Source organism: Hesperophylax consimilis, chromosome 27, assembly GCF_061612785.1.
Source record: "Hesperophylax consimilis isolate HC1 chromosome 27, BYU_Hcon_1.0, whole genome shotgun sequence".
Taxonomy (NCBI): domain Eukaryota; kingdom Metazoa; phylum Arthropoda; class Insecta; order Trichoptera; family Limnephilidae; genus Hesperophylax; species Hesperophylax consimilis.
In genome coordinates, this window is record NC_142862.1 from 22,600,859 (window position 1) to 22,628,684 (window position 27,826).

Sequence of the window (27,826 nt, forward strand, 5' to 3'; positions counted from 1 at the left end):
TTTTAACATTTGACAAGTAGAAACTACGCCATTAATAAAAATGGAACAATACACGCTTCAACAATGCATTGAAATTATTAAAATTCACTTGAGTGAATCAAATGCAAATCATTTTGAGTGATGAGGCCCATTTCCACCTCGGTGGCTTCGTCAACCAGCAAAATTGTCGCATCTGGGGCTCGGAACATCCAAGAGTTATTGTTGAAAAGCCTCTCTATCCTAAACGTGTGACTGTTTAGTGCGGTTTATGGTCCGGCGGAGTCATTGGACCTTACTTTTTCGAAAATGAGGCTGGAGCAACAGTTACGGTGAATGGATTGCACTATCGAGAGATGATTAATGATTTTTTATGGCCGGAATTGGATGTTATTGATCTGGACAACGTTTACTTTCAACAAGACGGCTACATGCCACACAAACAACGAAACCATTGATCTTTTACGATTGAATATCAAAATAACACCTCTTATTGGAAAATACTTTATTTTTATAAAACAGATTTGCCTATTTTATGTCACACTTCACAAAAGTTGCAATTGTCCAGAGCCTGTAGAAAGATTACACCTCAATTTTAAGGAACGTTTAATATTGTAGGGTTGAAGGTTTGAAGTTGGGAAAAGTGTATAATTTTTGATTATACAGATTTTTTCAGAATCTTATCAAAATCTGGTATTCTTTGTGTTGACTATCAAGTTTCGACGAATTTCGTGAAATTGAAAAGTAATGTGCAGTTTTCTATGTTTTGTTATTAAGATCGCATATAAATTTATCGTGTCTATTTTTTGGGTTATTATGCCGTGTTGCGTTCCTAATTTGTTAGACAATATTTTGGACAACGTTATAGAGTCCATCATCAGGGCAGATGTTGATTGGCAGGTCAAATATGCCCTAGTGAAAATTTCAAATCAGGCATGAAAGTTACTCAAAAACTTCCATTATTACTAACAAAAAAAACAGGTCAATTCACCGCAAGCGTGTTTTTCAGTGAACTTTGAAGAAACCATAACCTTGGGCACAGGCATTCTCATTATTATTACTAAGTTATGTTATTATAGCCTTCTTTAACTATATATTCATGCCGTTGAACACATCTACAATTTCTGCGAAAGTATTGTCAACTGTAAGGTACAACCGAGTATTTAAATGAGAAAAGAATTTACCATAATGATTATTATTACTAAGTTATGTTATTATAGCCTTCTTGTGACTATATATTCCATACAGTTGAAAATAACATATTTAATTGACAAGACAATTTTCGATCGAGTAGTTAGTTCTAGTTGGCATGTTGAAAGTGATTAGACTCAATAAATCAGGGCTGTCTATAATTCCATATATTGTGTATATGGCAAACAAAAAACTTATTATTCCAAGGAAATGGATGGCTTCCCCAAATGGGATATTTTGTGAGGCTGAAATGAATGGGATGAGATGGAAAATATGAAGGTGTGGAAGTACCTGCACGAAGAAAAATAAGTATTGCTGATTTATTAAAATCTTGTTAAAAATGTGATATCATGCCATTACCTAATAAATTATTAGTACATTCAGAATATATCGGCACACGTGTTAATGCAGCTGCGCTTATCCTGATAAATATACCTAATGAAGAAATGCGAAAATATTTGAATTTTTAACAATACCTACGTTTTCCGACATCTTCAAAACACATCCGTGTTTTACTGATAGTTTGTTAAGAAATCTGTCAATTCATTTGTTAAAGGCCCGCAGTCCGGCTTTTAACAGGAATCCGAAAAAATTGACCAAATATTTAAGAAATTAGCAATTTTTTTACATCAGTAAGTTCTTCATGTGGCACAGTTCTGGACACTAAATACAGTTTTTGTTTACCGTTTCAAAGTTTTGATTCTGAATGGTGGTAGTCTTTCAGCAGGGTGATACTGATATCATCTACCACTCTTTGTGTAACGTATGTTTGCCGTTCATAACAATGGTCCCATTCGCATCTTGCTAAATCACGTTGAATTTGCGATGAAAATTGGAAGGTATTCGCGCTTCACGACGGGCAATTTGACTTCGTATTTGGCAGCGCGCCATATGGATTATTTCCAAAATCGGCTCATCTCCCACGGACAAAATCTTTACCGATTCAGTCTGTTCCAAGCTTTGCGAGAATACAGAAGTCTGATAGATATTCCTGGACCAATAGGAGAACGCAAACAAAAACAAAGGAACCGCGACGAAAAGACGTACAAACAAATCGGTCTATTGTTCCATTTGACGTTTATTTCCGCGGGAATTCGATTGTAAAACTGTTTTTGTGGCGGGAATTTTTGATTTTTCGACAAATTTTCAGTCTTTTTTCGAGGAATTTGCTGCAGAAGTTTGAGTTGGTGATTTTCGAGCTTAATTTTTGGGCAGGTGAGTGTTTTTGTTTATGTTATTTTGTTGTATTATCATTAGAAATATGTAAACTGAACAATGTCAAACAAAAACATATTTCCAGATTTGCATTGGGTTGGGTGGAGAAATGGCTTAAGCTATGTTTCGTGACTTGATCTGTAATAGTTACAGCTCACAACATTCCATATGTGGGGGTACCATAGTCCTACTAGCTCTCGACAATTGGGTCTCTTGTTCAGAATCATATTAATAAACAACAAAGAATTTATATCTAACTGTAACTCTTTATTAAGGTCTACTTACCATACCTCTTATCAAAATAAAAGTTATTCAGGGACGTTATATATTGCTTGTCCGGAAACTAGTAAGTTATTTGTTTAACAGTTTCAAAATGCCAATTTTGAAAGTGCAATTTATTTTATAATTCTTGCAGTCCGGCGCTTTGTCTTTGTGTACTATCAACTCAAATATTATTAACTCAATATTAGTTAAGGCCTTATTAATAAAATATCGATTTAATAGTGTTTTATCGATTTGCCCTGATCATGACGACACAAAGAATTTTCGTCCAGATAATATATTCATAATTTACTAAAAGTGTATCAGGAAACCTGTTAATTCATTCGTAAGGCTTGCAATCCAGTTTTTAACCGGAATTTCCAATACTTTGAAGAAATTAGCAATAGCCATTCATTGATTATAAAAATAATTCTCACGTACTTAAAATCTAATCACATGTGTTATAAGATCAACATTTTCCTGGAGCGTGGTTTGGGATTTCCCCGGCGCAACATTCTTTGGCAGAGGAAAATCAGGAAAACAAATATCAAATAATACATGCGTAATTTCTAATGTAGGCGCTTTTGAACAGCAATCAAAACAATGTAACGCTTTTTCAATGTTATAGCTTTGTATTTTTCTGGTATCCCGTCTTATCGGAGGTTAGTGGTCATGATAGCCAATGATTGAACAGTAATATTCTTTATTCTTCTGGAATCCTCTTAATTTGGAAGTTGAAATCCCACCGGTAAAGGGATATTATCACTTACGTTTAGTTCTTAAGTCTTCATTTTCTCTCCTATCGGAAGTTAGCCATCATCGTAGCAATCTTCATCTGCACTTAAAGGCATGGTCAGAAGACAATCTAGGGCTTTATTCTTCAGATTTATACTTGTGGCTTCTTCTTGGCTATCATCAGGGCAATCTTCAATTAGACATCCAACATGGGTCACTTCAAGAACCATATTCCTTCCTTGCCTCAAAAGACCCCAAATCCTCAAAAGTGAAATGTGCCCTGAAGGAAATTACACAGATAAAAATTAGTATTGCTAATTTATTAAAAATCTTCAAATTATTAGTAATCCGGTTAAAAACGGGATTTGCGGGCCGTTCCCTGACAAATTTTGTAAATTCCTAAAATATCTGAACACGTGTTAATGCACCTTCATTTATTTGCCTTCATAATACGGATATATTATGATTTTTATGAACACGTGTTCATATGATAATACATTCGAATTTTACTAAACAGTTCGATTATTAGGAAACCTATCATCGTTAAGGGCCTGCAATCCCACTTTTAACCGGATTTGGATAATTTGAAGAGATTCTTAATAAATTAGCAGTATTACAAATCAGAAATTGTTTTCCGTGTTTGTCTTCAGAGCATCCAGTGCTAATGTAATGTAATGTTTATATAAATAATTTTTTTTAAATGTAACAATTAGTTAACCAAGACGAAAGTTACAGTTACTACTTGACATTTTTACTATCTGAAGAAATATCAGTTGAAAAATTTTTTTTTTAATAATACCCTGATCAAGAAATGAAATATAAACAGGGAAACACTAAAGTAACTTTTATCCACAGTCTACTATAATATTATATTACAACTAGTTGACTTGCAACCGGCGCTGCTGTTGGTTAACCTTAGGAGATAGACGTATACCATCACGGACTTTTCTCTAAACCTTTTAAAGATATACAATTCAGTAGTACATTATGTTGATGTATCTCATAAGGTTTAGACAGCATTAACAATGTAAGCGTCCGAAAATATATATTTTTACGACTTGATTACAAAACATAGACTTTTCTCTACTTTCTACAAATATAATATGTAATAAATATATAAACCTTCCGGAAGAAATTCTCTAAATGATAGTGAAAACCCTATCAAAATCCGTTGCGTAGTTTAAAAGATCTTGTAGCGCGCGGAATATTACTGCCAATACACCATCTCTCTCTCCCCATATGGCATTGTCCCTGTCTTGCTGCACGCAGGCGACGAGATGCGCAGAACGCTCTCTACGCATCCCCCCCCACGCGGCCGACCATCCCCTACGCTGCTGACACAGAATGAAGCCCTTAAAAGCAGCAACTCACCCTTACACAGTACAGTTCTCCTGTCTGCTTGCCTTGGCTAGTACCCTCCCTCAGCTGGCTACCCGTGCCCCGCACGGCCCTCTGAGGACAGCTATCTACTACCATTGCTAAGCAACCGACTTGAAGACTACTAGACTCGCTAAAGGCGCGCTCCTCTTCTTGGCTACCTGTGCTGCGCACAGCCCTTGAGAGACAGTAATCCGCCCCAAGCAAACCTAGGCTAGTCCCGAACAGTTGTGCCGCGACTCGATTCTATTTTGTTGTTCCCAATTACTATCCCGCAAGGACCCTATATAAATCCTTGCCTAGTCGATAAATGTTATTTTCAAAGTGTATTCGTGTAAATTGTAAACTGTGACTATTTTGCTATTGTAATCTGTGTAACCTAAACAATAAACTGTGTTTTAAGCCACCAAAAGTCTTATAAACTGGCGCCCAACTAAGTGGCCAGATACATTGTGCAAAAGTGTTAAAATCAGTGAAAATTTCGCGTCCGCGCCGCAGCCCTCGCTTCAAGATGCAAGCCAATGGGGAAGGCGCTATCATCAGCTTTACTCAGGAGCAATTCGCAGAATTCCTGAATTCAATAAAGCGAACGCAAACAGAGCCACAGCGTACGGGTATGTTCACCACTTGTACGGCTCGGTACGATGGCACGAGAGAAAGAAGCGCAGTTGAGAGCTTCATAGCCGCGGCAACCATATTCAAATGAGCCGAAAAGATCGGAGACGAGAGCGCACTGGTAGGACTTCCTCTCCTATTAACAAAAGATGCAGCTGCCTGGTGGCTCGGAGTAAAAGGGGAAGTACGTACTTGGGAAGATGCAATGAATCTCTTAAGACATGCTTTCGCCCCTCAGAAACCGGCGTACAAAGTATACAATGAAATATTTAGTTTCAAACAAGACACCTCCGTATCAACTGATGTCTTTATCTCAAAACAACGGATGCTGCTTGCGGAATTGCCTCCGCCCATCCACCTAGAAAAGGTCCAGATCGACCTTGTATTCGGACAGCTGAATATCCGCATTCGGGATAGAATTCCCCGTGAATCAATTAGCTCTTTCGCTGAACTGCTTGTAAAAGCGAGACTAATTGAAGAAAACTTACACGAACTTACTAAACCTGGCACAGCACGTACAGCGGAAAATAAGTTTGAAGGCCGTTTGCGTTGCGCGCACTGCCACAGATTCGGCCACCTTATTGAGGAGTGTCGTACCCGCCGGAGCCAAGAGGTTGGGGCACCTACCAGACCCATTCCACGGCAGAGCAGAAGTGCACCGGAGACGACCAGCGACGCCAAATTCGCCTGTTATGGTTGCGGCAAGCCTGGTATTGTTAGGAGCAAATGCCCGCAGTGCAACCGGGGAAAAGTGAACGTGCCTTACACAAGAGCGGACTTTTGTTCAGTAAACGAAGTAGGGCTCCCTAGAGCAAGGCCCACTCTGCGAATTAAGGTCGGGTCACACATAGGAACCGCTCACATTGACACCGGGGCTAGGCTAAGTGTGGCATCGGCCGAGCTACACAGGCGCCTGATTACCCAAAAATTTAAACCATCTAAAAGGACCATGGATATTGTTCTAGCGGATGGAATTCCGAAACGTCAAGAGGTGGAGATCATAAACGCCACCGTGACTCTCAGAGGAAGGAAAATACCCTCTAGTTTCATTGTCCTCCCTGGGTGCCACGAAAATCGCACCCTCTTGGGAGTGGACTTTATTGAAGACTCGGGGATTGAAATAAATATTCCCCAACGTGCATGGGCATTTTCTGACAGCCCTGAGAAACACTATCTCTTAAACATGGAAGATGATACTTTAATACAACTGCAAGAAAATTGTGCAATAGGAGAGGTTAAACTAGATGAACCTCTTCGTTTATGTCCTTCGCCCTCCTCACCACCAAAGGATCATGGCTATGAGATCTACGCACCGCCTCTTTTAAGTCCCCTTAAAAGGACACCGCCCCGCGCTGATCTTTGGGCAAAAATGATAGCCCTTAACGAGCTGTTCCACGAGGACGCCCTGGAGGAGGGAGATCTTATGGAAGTCATGACAGATTCGTACAGGCTGTTCGACGACTCTCCGAAAAAGAAGACGGACTCCTGGATGGAAATTTGCTCTCTGGACGCCGAAGTACTGGGCCTCCGGTCAGATGAAGCCACCCACCTAACACACGATGAGAGAGACCAGCTAGACCTTCTTCTGCATGAGAATGCCTCCATTTTCTCGGCGATCCTCTCATCCACTACGAAAATCGAGCATAGGATCGAGACACTCGACCACTCACCTATCTCTGTGGCACCCTACAGGCTCTCTCCAGCCCGTCAAATGGAGCTACGCTCAGAAGTAGACAATATGCTAGCGCAAGGCATTATAGAAGAAGCCGATTCCCCTTGGGCCGCACCAGTGGTTATGGTTCCCAAAAAAGACGGAAGTAGACGAATATGCATCGATTTTCGATTGCTCAACGCCATTACAGTACCAGACGCGTACCCCTTACCGAGGATGGATGACCTGCTACACTCGGCAAAGCAATCCAACTACATGTCAACCATAGACCTTCGGTCAGGCTACTGGCAAATTAAAGTGCTGGAGAAGGATCGCGATAAGACGGCATTCATAACACCGTTTGGTTTATATCGCTTTCTGAAAATGCCATTCGGTCTTCGAAACGCCCCAGGAACCTTCCAACGCCTTATAGACCGATTGAGGATCGAGTTAGACCACATCAACATCCTAGCATATCTAGACGACATAATTATTCTATCATCTTCCTTCGAAACACATCTTGCTGATTTGAGACAGGTGTTCTATAAGCTAGGTGAATTTAATCTCACTGCCAACCGAGATAAATGTCACTTCTGCTGCTCGAGTATAAATTACCTGGGACATTTGATATCTCCAGGAGGGATCAGCACCAACCCGGAGAAAATTGCTGCCATTTCTCAAATGAAGGAACCGAAGAACGTCAAGCAACTACAGACCTTTCTTCAAACCTGCTCCTGGTATCGACGATTTGTACCTGAGTTTGCGAAGATTGCAAAACCACTAAGCGACTTAACAAAGAGAGATGTCAGATGGGAATGGAACCCCCCGCAGCAGAACGCCTTCGACACCCTGAAAAGGTTACTTACTAGTGCCCCTATCTTACGCCAAGCCGACGGAACTAAAGCATTTACCATAAAAACAGATGCAAGTAACTACGCATTGGGAGCAGTTCTGGTCCAGGGGGAGGGCCTCGATGAGCATCCGGTAGAGTATGCAAGCCGCCTACTCTTACCCGCAGAAAGAAATTATTCCACGACAGAAAGAGAAGCCCTAGCAGTGGTATGGGCAGTCACAAAGTTCAGAGGATACATCGAAGGAACAGAAGTCACGGTTGTCACCGACCACCAAGCGTTAAAGTGGTTAATGTCCTTAAAATCTCCCACAGGGCGCCTTGCGAGATGGGCTCTGCAGCTTCAACCATACAATTTGAATATCCAGTATACCCCAGGACGTACAAACCTCGTGGCAGATACACTATCACGCCCACCTTTACCTGAGGAGCTCCCATCCATTTGTGCAGTTTGCACCGTAACCATCGACGTTCCCGTACGAAACGCTGTTGACATCCGAGAAGAACAACTAAAAGATGCTGATTTAAAAAAAATCATTGAGTGTTTTGAAGACCAGACTCCGAACGAGAACCTTAGTTACTGGACAACTAAGGGATACCTAATGCTACAAGGTGTATTGTATCGCTACGCACCAGACATAGAAGAAGAAGATGCCCAACTAGTTGTCCCCGAGCAAGAACAACACAAAATACTAGCGGCTTATCATGATGCCCCAACTGCCGGACATTATGGAGTAGAACGCACGATTCGAAGGATCGCAAGGCGATACTTCTGGAAGAACATGCGAATCTATATAACAAAATACATAAAAAACTGTATTGAGTGCCAAAGGTACAAACCATCAAATTTAAAACCCGCTGGCCTTTTGCAGACGTCGGTCATGAACCAGCGATTTGAAACAGTAGCCTTTGACCTTTTTGGACCACTCCCAACATCCAAAGACGGCAAAAACTGGATTTTCATCATCGAAGACGTTGCCACGCGCTGGGTAGAGCTATTTCCTATTCAAGAAGCTACTGCAGAAACCTGCGCCCGTATTCTGATTGACGAAATTTGCCTGCGTTATGGAACTCCCCGCCGACTTATCAGCGATAACGGCACACAATTTGTGTCTGCAGTGATGCAACAGCTGACTTACTGCCTGGACATCAAACACACCTTCACGCCATCATATCATCCAGAAGCAAACCCTGTCGAAAGAAAAAAACCGAGATCTAAAACCACAACTGGCCATCTTGGTAGGCACAGAGCATAGAACATGGGCCGAAAGCCTGCCTTCGATACGTTTCGCCATGAACACCGCTTTCTGCCAAAGTACCGGTTACTCCGCTTCCTACCTAACGTTTGGACGTGAGCTTAGATCGGCCGATGATGTGGGTAGAGACTTAAGAGGCATCATTCAATCAGAAAACTTCATTCCGGAAATAACACCTCACCTGCTACACCTTGCTGACACATTACGTCTGGTCAGAAATCACAATGACCACAAACAAGATAAACAAAAGGAATACATGGATAATAAAAGAAGAGAGGATCCTCAGTACCAGCCCGGGGATCATGTCCTTGTCCAATCACACGCTCTTAGCAAGGCTGCAAGGGGGTTTAGTGCCAAATTAGGACCACGGCGAGATGGCCCATACCTAGTACTACAAAAACATGGACCAACAAGCTACGAAATAGCTGCCATGACAGCCCCGGATGTTTCGCTTGGCACTTACCATACATCGGCGCTGACTCCATACCAAGGGTTTGTCAGACCACTACCAGCTCCAGTGATTCCCCTGCGCAAACGGGGCCGTCCTAAGAAGAATAAATAAGAAATCTCGCTTACTACAAATCTGGATCTTCAGCGAGACGCTCCTCGATCCAGAGGGGGAGGATGTAGCGCGCGGAATATTACTGCCAATACACCATCTCTCTCTCCCCATATGGCATTGTCCCTGTCTTGCTGCACGCAGGCGACGAGATGCGCAGAACGCTCTCTACGCATCCCCCCCCCACGCGGCCGACCATCCCCTACGCTGCTGACACAGAATGAAGCCCTTAAAAGCAGCAACTCACCCTTACACAGTACAGTTCTCCTGTCTGCTTGCCTTGGCTAGTACCCTCCCTCAGCTGGCTACCCGTGCCCCGCACGGCCCTCTGAGGACAGCTATCTACTACCATTGCTAAGCAACCGACTTGAAGACTACTAGACTCGCTAAAGGCGCGCTCCTCTTCTTGGCTACCTGTGCTGCGCACAGCCCTTGAGAGACAGTAATCCGCCCCAAGCAAACCTAGGCTAGTCCCGAACAGTTGTGCCGCGACTCGATTCTATTTTGTTGTTCCCAATTACTATCCCGCAAGGACCCTATATAAATCCTTGCCTAGTCGATAAATGTTATTTTCAAAGTGTATTCGTGTAAATTGTAAACTGTGACTATTTTGCTATTGTAATCTGTGTAACCTAAACAATAAACTGTGTTTTAAGCCACCAAAAGTCTTATAATCTTTATTTTTTACTATTTAGAGATTATTATTACAATAAGACGATTTTCTCCCTTTTTCCAACACAAAAATGTTGTTTGCAAGCAGATAAATTAAATAATAAAGTTAAGTGTGAAATAAATATCATTTGAAACATGACAACAAAGAAGCAATCAATTATCAATTACGCCTCGCGTTCTGCGGGCACGCGACACGCGCTTGTCTTGTTATTACGTGCAATCGGACTTGTAAACAGTCGCACTATCTAAACACGTAAACAACGCCGCCAAAATAGTGCCACGTGTTGACTTTAACGTGCCGTCACGTGCTTCTTATCCGCGCCTGCACAGCACCAAAATATCCCCTTTCTCCAACACTCTTTACTATTTATACTTACTTAGCATCGACCAAATCTTGTACGAGTAGTTTATAATAAGAGTATATCGATGATACCTACTTTGATGGTACTTCCTCAGGGGCTGGCGAGAATTTCCATGTGACAGCCAACAAGGAAATGATTAGACCTATGCATTGAGAATTTTTTAAAGAAACGAGAACCTAAGATTCCGCAGGTTATAAGTTCCAAGTTTTCGAGAAAGAAAGAGTCTCTTTGCAAAGCTATGAGATTTCAAGCATTATATTCGTTTCCTGCAGAGTGAAAATCTCTTGTAGGGCAATAATGACTGCGCACATAACTTGAAATCTCTAAATAAATAGTATAAAACAAAGCTATCTGCGTCTGTCTGTTTGTGCGCTTATTTCTTCTAAACCACGTAACCGATTTTGATAAAATTTTCACAATCATTTAGAGAATTTCTTCCGGAAGGTTTATATATTAATACATGCATATGGTACGTATAGAAAGTAGAGAAAAGTCGATGTTTTGTAATAAAGTCGAAAAAATTAATATTTTTGTACGCTTTAATTGCTAACGCTGGCTAAACCTTGTGAGATACATCAAAATAATGTACTACGGAATTGTATATATTAAAAATGCCTACAGAAAATTTCGATATGGAATATGTCTAAGTCCCCAGTAACGCCGGGTACACGTTAGCTAGTATTTAAATAATACAAACGTAAACTTGAAACCAAAATAAATTCTAATGAAAAATTGAACTTGCCTTTAAAAATGGTTTTTGTTTCAATATAAAATTAGAATAGTGGAATAGTAGCTAGTGAGAAAGCATTTTACAGAAAAATTGCATGAATCGACTGTGACTTACTAGACACTTCGAGGCTCGCACGTGCTATTCGTGAAATATTTCATTATGGCGCATACCACTATGACGGTAATAATAATAGAAAAGCTATAATTATGACGCGAATAACACTAGAAAAAATGTTTAGAGAGAATTGAATGTAAAATGACAGAAATCTCCGTTTCTACGCCTCTGGTCTAGTGCTAGAGAACGTTCTCCGATAATTAACATCAATAAACATCACCTTACTTCGCACGTAAAATATACCAAAATATCCTGACAAGAAAGGATAAAAGGTGAAAAATATTTACAGTGCAATGTTCTAGTTATTAATATCATATATCTAAGATATATCTATTTGTTACAACAATAACAAAAGAGAATAAAACACATTATTATTATTATAGTTCTTCTGTACGATTAAACGTGTCACTGTACTGGTACGCAGCGGAGAAAGGTCAGTTCGATAATTTTGTAAACAAGGCAGTAATTTACACGTAAATTTCGTTAAAAATACGACGCAGTATTTTTGTATTTACGTATTTTATATTCCGAAGTTAATGATTATCGTAAGTAGAGTGTACTTTAAAATTTGTATGTATTGCTTAAGGGTGGGTAGAGACAATGACACTCCAATTATAGGAGACTTTATGTAATTGTAAGAATTTTATTTAAAACAGGCCTCATGACAAATCCCTGTGGAAATCATTATTTATACCTCCGTCATCCGTATTTCTGTGATTTTTGTTGCTATTTTTTTCACATCTTCTTATAGGTAACATAAATTGGAGGTGGCATGCATTTCGACATATTTTATGTGACGCACTAGTGTTTACTACCCGGAGCCAGTAGGCTTAAGGCATTGAAAGAGTGAGGTTAAGAAATACCTGGCAGTATATAACTATTCATTTCGTCAAGTCGTTCTGTCCGGAACATTTTGGTTCTGAATCAACATCACTCATTTCCTGCTCTGGGAAAAGTGGGATTTTTATTGCACGTGTGGATGATTTACGAATCCTAAACTTACATTTTTTCATTTCACATTAAACAAATTCTACCATATTCCGCCGTATCTTGAACCCGCGACCTCTGGGCTCAGTGCCAATACACTAACCGCCCTTCCACAGAGATCGTCAAACTTAACATTTTAAAATTTACAGCAAACTGCATTATTGAACAGGATATTCATTAATCTCTCCATTATATACTAAAACTACATAAATAATTTCAAAACAATTACTTACAGATAATTATAAAAGTTTTCACAGACGTTGCGACGTTCGTTGACCTACTGAGGCGTGATTTTGTATAAAAATACTGTTATTTTAAATGCTGCAGTACGTGTTTATGAGCTTTCCTCGGTCGTAAATAAATTAGGAACTTAATCAAATAAAACTTTATCGTTTCGGTGAAATCATTATTTTTGGCTGTTTTGAATTTTAAACGATCACTGGAGTGAAAAATTATAATAATATCTAGAGTACCTACGTAAATGAAAGGCGTTTTATCCAGAAGAACAAATACTATGAGCTTTGCATACATACGTTCCTATATTATATATTCCTATGATGGAACACCAGAATACGTTCAGAATCAAATGGCTGCATTCTCCTAGCCAAACCTAAATAGCTAAGATTAAGGGGGTATAATTCCGATCGAAAATTGGAACCGAAACATTGTGACGTCATGCAATTACCTAACTACAGGGTTTTCCAGTAAGAGGTGTTATTTTGATATTCAATCGTAAAAGATCAATGGTTTCGTTGCTTTTGTGGCACTTAGCGCCGTCTTGTTGAAAGTAAACGTTGTCCAGATCAATACCATCCAATTCCGGCCATAAAAAATCATTAATCATCTCTCGATAGCGCAATCCATTCACCGTAACTGTTGCTCCAGCCTCATTTTCGAAAAAGTAAGGTCCAATGACTCTGCCGGACCATAAGCCGCACCAAACAGTCACACGTTGAGGATAGAGAGGCTTTTCAACAATAACTAAATTTGCTTGTTGACGAAGCCACCGAGGTGCAAATGGACCTCATCACTCAAGATGATTTGCATTTGATTCACTCAAGTGAATTTTAATAATTTCAATGCGTTGTTGAAGCGTTTATCGTTCCATTTTTATAAATGGCGTAGTTTCTACTTGTCAAATGTCAAAAAATGACATCTTTAAAAGTTACATCTACCGAAATAGCACCTAAAATAATACCTCTTATTGGAAAACCCTGTATATCCACCAATGAAAAACTCTGAAAGTCTATGGAATAAACTTTCAGAGCTTTTCATTGGTGTGTAGTATAATAAGTAGGCTCCGAATGAGAATTTTACTGTCTATATATTGGCATACTTATGGTTTTTTAGGACCAATTTGTTTCATACAAAAAGCCCAAAGATATCTTCTTATCCACTCTTTATTTTCTTGTTCTGTTTCTCAATATTTCTTACCTTAAAGTGCATTAGTTCCACTGGATCACGCCAGAATATTAATTAAAACAGAATTTTAAAAAATTACGTTCTCCGTATTGTGTTATACACTGCTGAGTTATCGAAAGGGAGAGAATCACTCTGTTTTTCGTCCCCATCCATTCATCTCTTGACATACAAATCGTGTGTGGGTAGCTGACGAATTGTAATTTCCAAAATTTAAAGAATAGTCGTGACATAGGGGAAAAAACACAATTCAAATGTGAGTTTTTGGCCCGTTAACAATAAATTTAAAATAGAGAGGCAAATCTTTAAGGTTAGTAGGGACAATAGACATTCAAATTAATGTCTAGGTATGTCGGAACACGTGTTCGTAAAAATTATAATATTTTTGCATTTCTTCATGATATTCGCAGCTGCATGAACACGTGTTCGGATATATTCTGAATATACTAATATTTTGTAAGGAAATCGTATGCCATCACGTTTTTAACGTCCAGATTTGAATAAATCAGCCATACTCATTTTTCTCCGTGTGCCACGACGCAACTAGGCGCCATGTGCCAGAAATATAAATTGATCACCAATGTTTTTACTTTGAACGATACAATTATTTGTATTAGTAAATAAAATTAGTTTACTATTTTAGGATTGCTGTTTAAATGCGTGTGCCAAAATCTTGCGCTTTTCCGGCTTTCCCTGACTCTATAAGTTTTGGTGGGTATCTATATAATAAGTGCAGTATTTACACAACTTACCTGAGATGATCAACAGAAATAGATTAAATAGGGTTACCCAAATAGCTCACTTGGTCAGTTTTACCCATTGATATAAATACTAGGACGCGTTATGTTCTTAATAATCGAACAAAAAAAACATGTTACAGTTTCTAGATGCAAAGCAAATAACGAAACGCATAAGAAAAGAATAGCCAATAACGATGTGATAGATTAAATAGCTACGTATATCAGCTGCCTAGCATGGAACGGAACGCATTAGAAAAGGATAGCCATACAAAGAATGCGTGTATACGGGTGAAACAGCTATATTATTATGAACGCAAGATTAAGCGGTCCACTGTGGTAGCAAGAAGCCTGGTTAATAATTGCATTTATTGAAATAATAAGTGATTTTTTAGTATATACGGACGGAATATATAGACGGATACCAGATATGGTTTTTGCTCAAGAATGATTTGTGTACCTCAAGTGTGTCCACTGGACCTAGTTCAGTGAAACCACACGCGATGTCTTAGTAACTACTGCTCCTTTTGTTATTATTAAAAAAATAATATCTATTTTAATTCATCTTGGTTTTACCTATATTGTGTAACAGCAATCAATGAAATTAAGAAAAATATCCGCCGATGCCTTCATAGACATATTATTTGTTACTAAACCCAGAAAGCAATATATTTACCATCTAAAATTAAACTGTACTATAGCAGTAAATTTGTTTGCATATCTTACTAAATAATATTGTTAATTTCGGTAGGTTCACACATGGTATAGTACATCCTGTTTTTCCGACTTTTGACATGACTTGCTCGAGCATTTGATTCTCTAGATCGCATTGCATTCATGCATTCCTGAGACATCCTCTTCCTCAATCTGCTTGCGAGTTGTTTATTCTCCTGACACCCTTATTTTTCCATCCATATATCCTACAGTTCTAAACCATCAAACAATCAATTTTCAAATCTTCATCTATCTATCTAGTCGCTCATTATACGTTCTCCTGATTTTCTTAATTCTTCTGTTTTCTTCATCCCTGCACCCTTCTTTATTCTACACTTTCCTTCAATTTTCCTAGTTCTGATAATAACTCATTTAAGCCTTTATATGATTTGTAGGTTCTTAATAACAGCAACAGCAAAGCAACAACAAGTTAACCAATAAAACTAGAAAGAATGACATCATTAACTCAGATACACCCCTTCGTAATAGATATCGTTAATTAACGCATATTTAACGTTTTTTTTGCCAGCCCTACTTCTAGCCAGTAGCTACCCACTCGTTTGCTCTTGGCTGCCTCCCAATAGAGCTTACCAACTCCACATGCAACTCGTACTAGACTGCGTCTTACAGACATAAAAACAAAACAAACTTCGAGCTTTGGGATTCCCCTGCGAGCATCGAGAGAGGGAGCACACCAACTTAGAACGGAGGCAATGCCAGCGTTATCTATACCTCTTCCAAGTAGCTATTAATCAAATCTGTTGGACAAAAGATTCGTCTCTTGGACATCTGCTTGGCTGATAAATTAATTGACGTAGGTAGCTGCTTAACGTAGATAATCTTTTAGTGCTATTGCAAATTCGTAGAATCTAAACGACTTAAATTATTGGATGATGTATGCGGAAGTTGATTAAATACTAATTGCCTGGAAATAATAACCAAATCGTTTAGAGCTTTCGTCGGTTCATACGACATTGCTGGCGTGGTGGATTATTTATTGCAAGAGATATCTAGTTATGAAGATACTTGTGGGACAATTAAGTCAGATTTTTGACTCCGTCAGTGTAGAGCGAAACAGATATATTAAAGTAGTATAAAAGCCCGTGTAATAGTTTGATCTCACTCACATATCCCCGCTCGTAACTAGTTAACATGCATCCGTAATTAATAATGAATCCCAGAGTACTGTGTGAATAATCCCAATAAAAACTGGTACAGCCTATAACCATAAAATAACAGTAGCTCAGTCGGTAAGATAGGACCATATTATAACAATGATATTTAAGAAACAATTTTACGTTGTCCATTTCTTCAACAGCTGAATTGAAGTACCAGAAGAATATACAATGCGTAAATAAATGATTAAAAAAGTTAGAGTCACAACAGGAAGACCTAGCAATATTACCAAGTGAAACAATTACTTGAGCCAGTTAATGTCAAGACCTAGAATAGTAAAATAAGCAAAGAAACGAAGCAAGAACTGGCGTAATAACATCTTATGGTAAATATATCCTTAAATCGCTGCACTTTTAATAGGCACAGATTATGGAAATTTCACTTGGTTTCATCTTAATTAAGTACTACAAGAAGCAACGATTTACGTCGGGATAGATGGTAAAAGTCGCACTTAATTTCATTTTTAATCAAAGTTCATAATTTACTTTCTAAAACGATTCCTTTGTCACCATTTTGGACTTTTTGTATGAAGTTACACTTCAATAGTTTGGAAAGTTTCATTTCAATTTAAATATGCATAAATTACTTAATTAACTGAATCTAAGAACCTATTTTGTGCATGTAAATAGTTTTATTTTTTTATGATAAACTAATGTTTATAAGGCAAGGTTTTTTATTCAAAGCACAAAGGATAGCAAATTATTGTAAGCAATAATTAGTCGCCTGAAATATCCATACAAATTGAAAATATCTCCCTAGTAAAAATAAATGCCGCCGATGGGAATTGAACCCGCACCTTAACCGAACCGACCCATCCGGTCAGATACTCTGGACCATCTTGTATAGATATTTCAGGCGACTATTTATTGCCCATGATAATTTGTTATGTTGATAGTTGTTTCTTGTAATAATTGTTCAAACAAAGTGTAATTTTCATAATGTCTTAATGTCTAAAAGTGCGGCGGTTAGGGAAGTAATTACAAATTTTATAAATAAATCTATTAGGTAGGTGCCTACTTTAAAGCAAGCAATGAAGAAACATAAATAAACCAATTCAATAATAATGGTTTTTAAGATCATTTCGTGAGGTGATGGCTTCAAAAACTGGCGCCTCCATTCTGCGATCATATTCTGTTATTATCTATAAAAATCAGAGTGCTATATAAAAATCCACTCTGTTTTGGCGTCAAAGCGTGCGTCTGTTTTGGTGAAATTGGCGAAACCACAGCATTAGCCAACAGACCAGTAAAAGTGTGAAGTGCAAAACAGCTGAGAATATTATTCCCTAAATCTTTGGTAGACGTTCGGGCTATTCCTGGCCGACCAACTCGTTCCGATGGCCAAATGAGATACTAAACAAAACTATATTTAGCCAAGTCTGGACAATTAATTCTCTATTAATGGACTATCACATGAGAACAGAACAACAAATGACTTTTTTCTTGTTCTTGAGTTAGGCTGCTGTCACCCAGAGGATTTTCAAGAATTTCAGGAAATCCTTTGTTAGAAATTTCAAATTTACGGAAACTTGGTACGAAAATTTTCATGCATCATTATTATCTAAATTGGTTTGCCTGTGAAATGTTTATTGCTTACTGTCAAATTATGTTTTCTGGAAAAGGACCTGATACTGATGAAGCGTTGCAATAAAACACCGTGTCGTCCAGTGGCGCACCCAAGATTATAAATCCTAGGCGATTTGTAAATATGACGAATTTTAAAATTAAATTTAAATTTTAAAAAAGCGTCTTAATTTTTACTTTATATTAATAACGTGTACCCGGCATTGCTCGGGAACTAATAAATGGTTTGGGGAAAAGTTTTGAGGTTATGAGTTCTAGAGTAGGTAACTGACAATTGGGGGCATTATTAACGTGATAATAATATTATTGTATTGTAATAAGTCCTCGACCTCTTCAATCATTCTGTTTAGTATTGACAGTTTATTTTTTCCCATAATATACTATCATATCTACTATCCATTTCCTTCCTTAAAAAACAGCCTTACCCACATTGGAAAGAAGAAGATGATTTTTTGTTTCACTGTAAATTGTCGCAAGTCAGTGCATATTCGCATTCGTGTCGTCGTGGCAAGCAGTTGCAATGGTTGTGTCGTCGTGAATTGGAGTCGTATATCCACATGCTTGCAAAATATCATCTCGTTTTGGAGGAAATTTTCGCCCTGTGTACAGTGCCAGTTTGTCGAGAGCCATACTGCAGGGATTCATGGGAATTCAAGGTAGGCTGTTTTCATCATTCCACATTTCCCGTGATTTTCAAACCCAATTTAATGTGCTTTATATTTTCGAATCCTTTTTGATTTGGTTTACAGTCCATTCCGTGTAACAGAACACGGTACACATTCACTTCCAAGTCATACGTTATCCTTTCACCACTCTCTTCGCTCATAACAAACGTTTCATTTTACCACAAATAATAATTTGATTCATGTCTTCCTCAGGCATCCCCGACTGTTTTTACCATTCACTTCATATATTATCGTGAAATCTACATTGCTGCTGTTAAAAACTACCTTATGTTGACTTTAATTCGACTCCGTGTCTCATTCCAGTGCAGAGATAATGCGTTAAGTCTTTCTCGGACGTCCCCGACTTCTTCTAACATTCAAACCACTCTCTAAACACTCCTGGCACTAATAAGAACAAACTTTGAAACTTTCAGCTAAATCGGATGAATGGTGTAGAAACGCGTACGGGACAAACAAAAAACATTAATTTTTATATATATTTAGTAGGGCGAGATTACTTTTTTTTAACTACAATTAACTCACAAAAAATGCTCTTAAAATAATGAAAATATTTTATTCTACAGCCAATATTTTATAATTTAAAAAACAAAAAAATAAAATAGTATATTTCCTTTCTAGATATTTGCTATTATTCAGTTTGGTTATTCTTATGGGTCCTTTGTAGATCGTCTTCGTGTAATGAATATGAACAAATAGTAAGTTTTGATCAGTGGTTTACCTTCTCTGGGATTGATCATCCATTCCCTTTCGTGGAAGTTTTGATCAGAGGTTTACCTTCTCTGGGATTGATCATCCATTCCCTTTCGTGGAAGTTTTGATCAGTGGTTTACCTTCTCTGGGATTGATCATCCATTCCCTTTCGTGGAAGTTTTGATCAGAGGTTTACCTTCTCTGGGATTGATCATCCATTCCCTTTCGTGGAAGTTTTGATCAGAGGTTGACCTTCTCTGGGATTGATCATCTATTCCCTTTCGTGGAATACTCGTAGGTAGGTACATATATTAAACCTTTTTAAACAGTATTTCGTTTACTGCTGTGTTCTGTGCTCTGTGTTCTGTGCTCTGTGTTCTGCATTCCGTCAAGAGGTCAGCAAATGGAAAATCTCTTTCTCTCTCTTGAGTTTCGCAGATTAACAGCTGTCACGAGATACCAACTGTTGTCTTTGTCGTGAGCTGATGATGGATAATTTTCATGCTACAACATGACGTGCGTAAAATATTCTGGCACATGTGTCTTTCTTCCAAACGCGGAAATGCCCAAGTGTCAGACACGATGTCGCCTTGTTTTACAATTATATCAAGAATATAATATAATATCTTTATTACCTAAAAACATTCGGAGCGACAGGTTAAAATGGACACCTACCTACTTGTCTTTTTTTAGAAATTATTTAGATTCAATAAACCTCTTTTTAAATGCATCAATTTGAATTTGAATTTTGTTTTCCTGATTGGTTGATTAAATGAATGAATGAAATGGTATATAGGAAGTTGAAATGGGAACACACTTCCCGACATCCGATCGAACTGAAACTCTGCAGATACACTCGTCGTCGATGACAATGAATTCTATAAACTGTTGGTGGCACTCATACTCACACATTCATTTTTCTGAAATAGGATGACATCATATCTGAAAATTTACAACACTTAATAAACGTCGGAACTATCCAATTAGGATTTGGCTTAGGTGTTAGTGGTGTTGACTTTAGCCCCTGGGGAGCAAGGTTCAATCCTCATTCAAACAAAAACAAAAACAAAATCTTTGAAGTTGGCACAACTGGGTTGAAAAAAGAAAAATTTATGTACTATACCAAAATATAACTAGTAAAATAACTTCTTTTTTTACTGGTTGTTTTTTTTCGTATTATCGCATCTGTTTTCGCTAGTTTCTAGGTCTTTTTAGTTTTAACCTCTTGTGGAATAGTTTTTGTTCATATTAACTCCACACAGAGGAGGTCCTCAGTTTTATGGCATATAACCATGTCATCTTATGAGTTTGGTCTATAGTTTATATAGAGGCACTATTTAAGGAATGGAAGTACTGAACCTGGATTTCAAAGAGATGCATGATGTGGGAGGGGGGAAACAAACAAACAAACAAAGCATTAGATAGCCGAACTGTTGTCGTGCATAAAAATCAACCGTGTACAAATGTTGGGCACGCGTTTGCCAGTTATTTCCTGGTAATAATAATCGTCATGTCACTCATTTTTCCAGGTACCTACCAACATTTTGTCCAATTTTTTCAAAATGATTTTGAACGAATGCCAATTTTGCTAAAATAACAAAGTTGGACTTCTGAGAAAATCATTTCGGTGTCATTGTACCCAATTACACTTCAAATCTCAAGACTTTTACCTATAGATTCAAGATACCTTTTTGAAAAATATGGAGATCATATTTTTTATGTAGCATTTAAAGCAAAGATATTGTGTTTTATCCACAGACATAGGAATTAATAGACGAGAAGATAATGGCGAGGGGTAAAATCAACTGTTGAAGAACGAAGGGGGTGAAGCTGACTGTGATTCGTCAATAAATCAATCTGACAGTAAATAGGCATCTCGCATTATAATATCACCATTTACTTCTTAAAAGTAAAATCTGCTTTTGAATGAATAGACATTTTTACATGGGAGCGCAAATTACTCGCCACGTTATGAACAAATTTGCGAAGTCCAAATTCGGCAAAAAAATTCGGTTCTATTTTCAGAGTCGAATATTTCGTTTAAGTATTTAGTTAAGACACTTTTATAAATGTTCATAATTTACTTCCCAGCAACCAACCAGCTTTGTGTTTCGCGTCCAGACGTTTCTCGATGTGATAGTAACAACTGATTCATATTATACGATGTGAATATGCTTAAAATAAAGTAAAATAATGCTTATATATGGAATGTAATACGACAATTGGGTTTATTCTCTTTTTCACATCTATTTTTACAAGTTTTCATAGCACAAGTCAACATTTTGCCGTGTTATTTCGTAAAATGAACCGATGATGCCTCGACCATAGTTCGCACAAGAATGATGACGTCATGTTTTCAAATTTCACTTGAGGCCATACGCGAGCACAGCCGGCTCCAATGGAACCGGTATGGGGAGTGGGGATAATACGCTTTTAATCACTTAGGGCAGGTCTACTAATATTCATATGTCTATGGTTTTATCTTATTTTTAACTAGCTGTACTCCGCAACGCATTGCTGTAGCTCAGTATGTCTGTGCAGATAGAAAAACAATAGCGCGTGTTTCTTTTGCGTCCGACAGATGGCGCTGTTTAAAAAAACATGTTTTTACCTATGACCGGTGAGTTTTATATAATACAAGTATATAAAAACACACGCGTATTAGAATACAACATTGTGTCAAAATTTCAAAGCAATCGGTGAAAAACTTTCTGAGATTTAAGATTTTGAATAAACGAACATTTACATTTTTATTTATATAGATAACAACCCACAAAACGTTAGTTTGCTATCTAAGAAAATATCAGTTTAAAATTGCTTGACTGATATTAATTGATATTTTCTATTTATTATTATTATTTATTTTAAACGCAGACAGGTCATTGATTTGACGATCACAGACAATAAAGGACTAAGTTGCTTTGTCTGGATGTATCCTTTGTGCGTGAGACAATGACATCGGGCTTTAGTAAACTCGAACTTGGAGCTTTTTTATTATTTACTGCGCCTCTCGTGGACGGAAATAAATTCAATCCTGTGAGATGAAAAAGGTTGACGTCTTGAATAAAATGGAATGCAGAATTATCATGGGGTTTTATTTTGCAACACGTATTTGTGGTGTACAGTAGTACCCATGTAAGCTTTCCTCAGATATTTCGCATTTAAAATCTTCAAATGAATATAACTAATTAACTGACTAATCACGCTTTTTCCCAACAAGTCGGTCTTGGCATACACTACTTGCTACGTTCACATTCATACATCGTTTTACACATACTCTTCTGTTATTCTGACTCTTGATGTGGCCCGACTCAAGTGTCTGGTTCACTTGATTGTGTCATGTCATGCTGGGGCGTGGCTTACTTCTTCTACAATTCACATTCGCGACATATTTCTTGTGTTATATAAAAGCCTATGTTTTAGTTTGATCTCCCTCTCACATCTCAGGTCGCAACTAGTAATCGCGTATCCGTAATATTTGTATTCAGTTAACAATAAATAATCAATCTCGGAGTATCATTTATATGAGTAATCTAGAACCTTATACTAATAATATAACAGTGGCGCAGCCGGTAGGAGTTAGGTTAACCTTATGCCCTTTCACAGCCGGGTTAGGCAGAGAGGATTGAACTCCACAAATCTGTTTTGGCATACACTGCTTGCTTCATCCACGGAGAAAAATAATCCGGTTAAAAGCATGCCAATTTCCTGATGAAATATTAATCACACAAAATATATCGAAACACGTGTTCACGCACGTGTTCTTTTTCTAATAAGTATCACGTGTTCCGCCATCCTCATAAAACATTCGCTTTTAACTGATACTATGTTAGGAACTCTGTTAATTTATTCGTTAAATGCCTGCAATCCCGTTGTTAACAAGAAAACGAAAAATTTGACCAGATTTTTAATAAATTAGGTGGTTTTCTCCGTGTACAATGCTACAAACATACTATTTGGTTATGCCTACTCATTCTATCATGCTATTCAATTGATCTTCATCGGGGTACCATCACCGAACGTTTCTTCCATCCACTTTCGAAAGATTTTCTTATTTATGTAGCACACACAAATGCTAAATTTCTGCTTTCTGCCTCATTTATCCACCTTCGGGAAATGAATCCAAAAAAATTTCACACTTTCCAGAAACGCGCAAAAAACTTCCTTCTTCTGCCAAGTACGGAGAAATGTGAGTATTATTTTTAGACCCATTATTTTATTTGTTATCGTCGTTTTTTACCGATATTCTGAGGCGCAACAGAGAGTGTTTATTTGTGTCAAATTCATTAATCTTTTTAACGAAAATCTTCATTAATACAGACAAATAAAATTGCGCGAATATTATTCAAGATAAATCTTTGTTATTGGGTCAGACTCGTAAACAAAAAAACTATTAAAACTATTACTAGTCGTATTTTTAAACTTCCAAAAAGGAAAAAACTTAGATTAGATTTTATATTTATTATTTTAGCGCTAACAAAAAATTGTCCAAAGAAGCGAAGTTAGCAGTCCACAATGGAGTGTTAGTACCTACCTTGATAAAATATTCGAGAAAATTCTACATAAATATATACTTAATCACGTTAATCCAATTCTTGATGACCGTCAATATGGTTTTAGACCCCAGATGTCAGTAACATCAAACCTCTTATGCATCTCAGATTTCTTATCACAAACTCTCGACAATCGGGGACAGGTGGATGTTGCTTATTTCGACCTGGAAAAAGCATTCGACAAGGTTGACATCGACATTCTTCTAAATAAGCTAGCTTCATTTGGTTTTTCCAAAAGACTACTCTGTTTTTTTGCTTCATATTTTCGAAATCGTAGACAGTTTGTTTATTATAAGGGTTCCAGTTTTTTGGAATTCACAGTTTTTTCTGGAGTTCCTCAGGGGTCTATCCTTGGACCACTTCTGTTTCTGATTTTTATCAACGATATTGGTTCAGTCATCACACATTCGCTGTATTTACTATTTGCAGATGACTTGAAACTATATCGTTCAATAAAAAACCATCTTGACTGTATTCTCCTTCAACGTGACATTGACTGCGTCTCAAACTGGGCCAAAATAAATGGCTTGAACTTCAGTACACCCAAGTGCAATATCGTCTCGTATACAAGATCAAAGAAACCGCATTTATTTGAATATACAATCAATGAAATTATTCTCCAACACCTAAATCAAATCAAAGATCTAGGAGTTATTTACGACAGCAAACTAACCTTTCACCAACACATCGATGATTTAATAAGCAGAGGATACAGGCTTCTCGGCTTCGTAATTAGAAACTCATATCCGTTTCGTAACACAAAAACACTGACGTTATTATATAACACACTAGTCCTAAGTGTACTTGAATCAAACTCGATCATCTGGGCTCCACATGAATTAACATACACTTTACGCATTGAAAGAGTCCATAAAAATTTTTTAAGGTTTTTATTCTCGCGGCTCTATGGACGTTACCCTTGGCTTTACCCATCGATTTATATATTAGGCATGACCAATTACCACTCCCTAGAGACACGTAGAGGTATTGCTTTGCTTAAATATTTTTTCCAACTAATAAACGGTCACTTATCTAATAATGAGATACTGGCCCAATTAAATTTTTTTGTACCAGAGTCTCACTCTCGAGGACGTCATCACAATCTTCTATATAGTAGAGCAAGCCGCACTAATTTATTAATGAACTCACCTGTGGGGAGAGCTACGTGCTTTTTGAATGCGGTAGATAAGAAATTAGATTTATTTTTTGTGTCCTATAGCGCATTTACGAGATTTTTGGCATTGCATATACACTGCATAAATGGTACAATTATAACGTCTTAGGCTTTATTACCTGTAATTGTTATAAATAAATGTACAAATTATATATATATATAAATAAAGTATGGAAGTGAGCCATGGAACTGACAAAGAAAGGATGAAAGTAGATTAAATACTGTTGAAATGAAATCTCTGAGGATGATGTGTGGTAAAACCTTGTATGATCGTGTGAGGAATGTAGAGATCCGCAAAGAGTGCAAGTCTATTGAGTAAGATTAAGAAAGGGACGCTTAGATCTTTTGGGCATGTAGAGCAAATGAGCGAAGAAAGGAGTGTAAGGAGGATATGTGATCCAAATGCGAATGGTAGCAGAAGTCGGGGACGCCCGAGGGAGACATGGCACGATCAAGTGAATCAGATACTCGATTAAGACCATGTCAAGAGTCAGAATAATAGAAGAGTATGTATGACCGAGTTGTTTGGCGGTCCGTCCTCTCTGCCTACCCCTGCGGGGAAACGGCGTGATGGTTAATTAGTTTTAGATTTGTACATCTAATCGGATGTGAGGATCATGGCCAAGGCCGGTTCTGTATTCCTGTTAAAAACGGGATTGCAGGCCTTTAACGAATGAATTGATAGATTTCCCAATAAACTTTTAATAAAACACGAATGTGTTATGACGATGTCGGAATACGTGTTCATAAAAATTCTAATAGTTTCACATTTCGTCATTATATCTATCAGGATAAGTGCAGCTGCATAAACACGTGTTCCGATATATACTAAATGAACTAATATTTTATTAAGAAATGACCTGCCATCACGTTTATAACGGGATTTTAATAAATCAGCAATATTAATTTTATTGGAGCGGTCTGCTCTGGGCGTCAACTTGCCAAATCGCCAATTAGCCAAGGATCCAAGAATTGTTAAAAATGTGTGGATGATTTAAAAACGATCTTAAGCCGCATATTCGAAAATGGTTCCAACTGGCTACAACGTCATAATTTATTTATTTATTGAAAGCCCGTATGGCTTTTAGAGACATAATACAAGTCGAAATTTAACATAATTTAATCTTGATATTTTAAAATTCAGCCTGCTTATGTTTCTCCTCGCAAAACTCGAAAAGTAGTCAAACGATATCGCTAAAAATTTCAAAGTTTCGTCTTATTAATGCCAGAAGTGGTTTGAATGGTAAAAGAAGTGGGGGACACCAGAGGAATACTAGACGCAATATCTCCCACTCACCGGAATGAAATACGGAGTGGATGTAATGTAGTTTTTTAACAGTAACATTGTGGTATACAGTAGCGAATGGTACTTTGTACTTACACTATCCTATAATTTGCATAGAGAAGTAAAAAAATATATTTATTTATCTTCTTACTAGACTAGTTAAATATACTAACAATTGTATTTATTTATCTTCTTACTAGACTAGTTAAATAGACTAACATATGTATTTATTTATCTTCTTACTAGACTAGTTAAATAAACTAACATAATATGTTAGAATATGTTGAATACATATTATGTATTCATTTATCTTTTTACCAGACTAGTTAAATAGACTAACATATGTATTTATTTATCTTCTTACTAGACTAGTTAAATAGACTTAGATATGTATTTTGTAATTTTTTACATAAAATAATTAGGTCCATTGGGCTATTGAGTGGTTTGAAGCGTTTTCCCGATAAGACAGAGAACCTGGGTTCGATTCCCAGTTGAGACCGTTACTTTTTTATTTATTTTTGTCTTGTTCTGTTGCATGTTTCATTTAGATGTATTAGTATTATCTTCTTCTTCAATGATATATTACATTGATGGGTACCTAAAACCTTCAAAAGTTATTCCATTAAAAATTATATAGGTACCTTCCCTTATCACCAATATCTTTTAAGTGTTAAGCTCAAATTGCTAATCCGACTCTGATTTGACCCCTTATTCTAGGGTCGGTGTAGCACTACCTAAAAAAGCCATCAGTCTTGCAAAGTTATTGTTACGACACGCCTTGTCTCAGACGCATTGACTCGTCAGATTTCGCAATAGCTGTCACCTCGTGTGCTCTGTTCGTGCCCATATCAATACATTTGCACTTCGCCCCTTGCAAAATTGCGCTAAACATTGCACAGGTATAAGGTATGTTGCTTGGTTGTTGTCACTTCTATTAGAGTAGGAATATCACATGTGAGAATTGTATAACACCTGCGACGTGTGACAACTAAATATAGAAGCATTGATGTGAAGAAAGCCGCTGCCAAGCACGTGCACATCGTATCAGTAAAGTAGCGAGGAAAGTTATTTTAGGTTATAACCATTAACAATTTCACGAAAATATTTTTAATAACAAGATTAATAACGCATAGCGTTGGCCCTACAATCCTATAGGAACGTCTTGGCCACCTCCAGAAAACGTCTCAATTCCTGCCGCACTCCTGCTATTTACTTCCAGGTCTTTATTCATAAGGCTAGACCTTATGCTAAGTGTCCT

The 27,826-nt window shown here is 37.6% G+C and overlaps 1 protein-coding gene across 1 annotated transcript in view; it reads left to right on the forward strand.

Annotated features, from left to right (window-relative positions):
• The first annotated feature begins 2,118 nt into the window (after positions 1 to 2,118).
• LOC149410777 (uncharacterized) overlaps positions 2,119 to 27,826 on the forward strand; it is a 40,375-nt gene continuing 14,667 nt past the window's right edge. The window contains exon 1 of the mRNA XM_089647830.1: positions 2,119 to 2,382. The gene's annotated coding sequence lies outside the window, so the exon portion shown is untranslated. The remainder of the gene's footprint in view (positions 2,383 to 27,826) is intronic.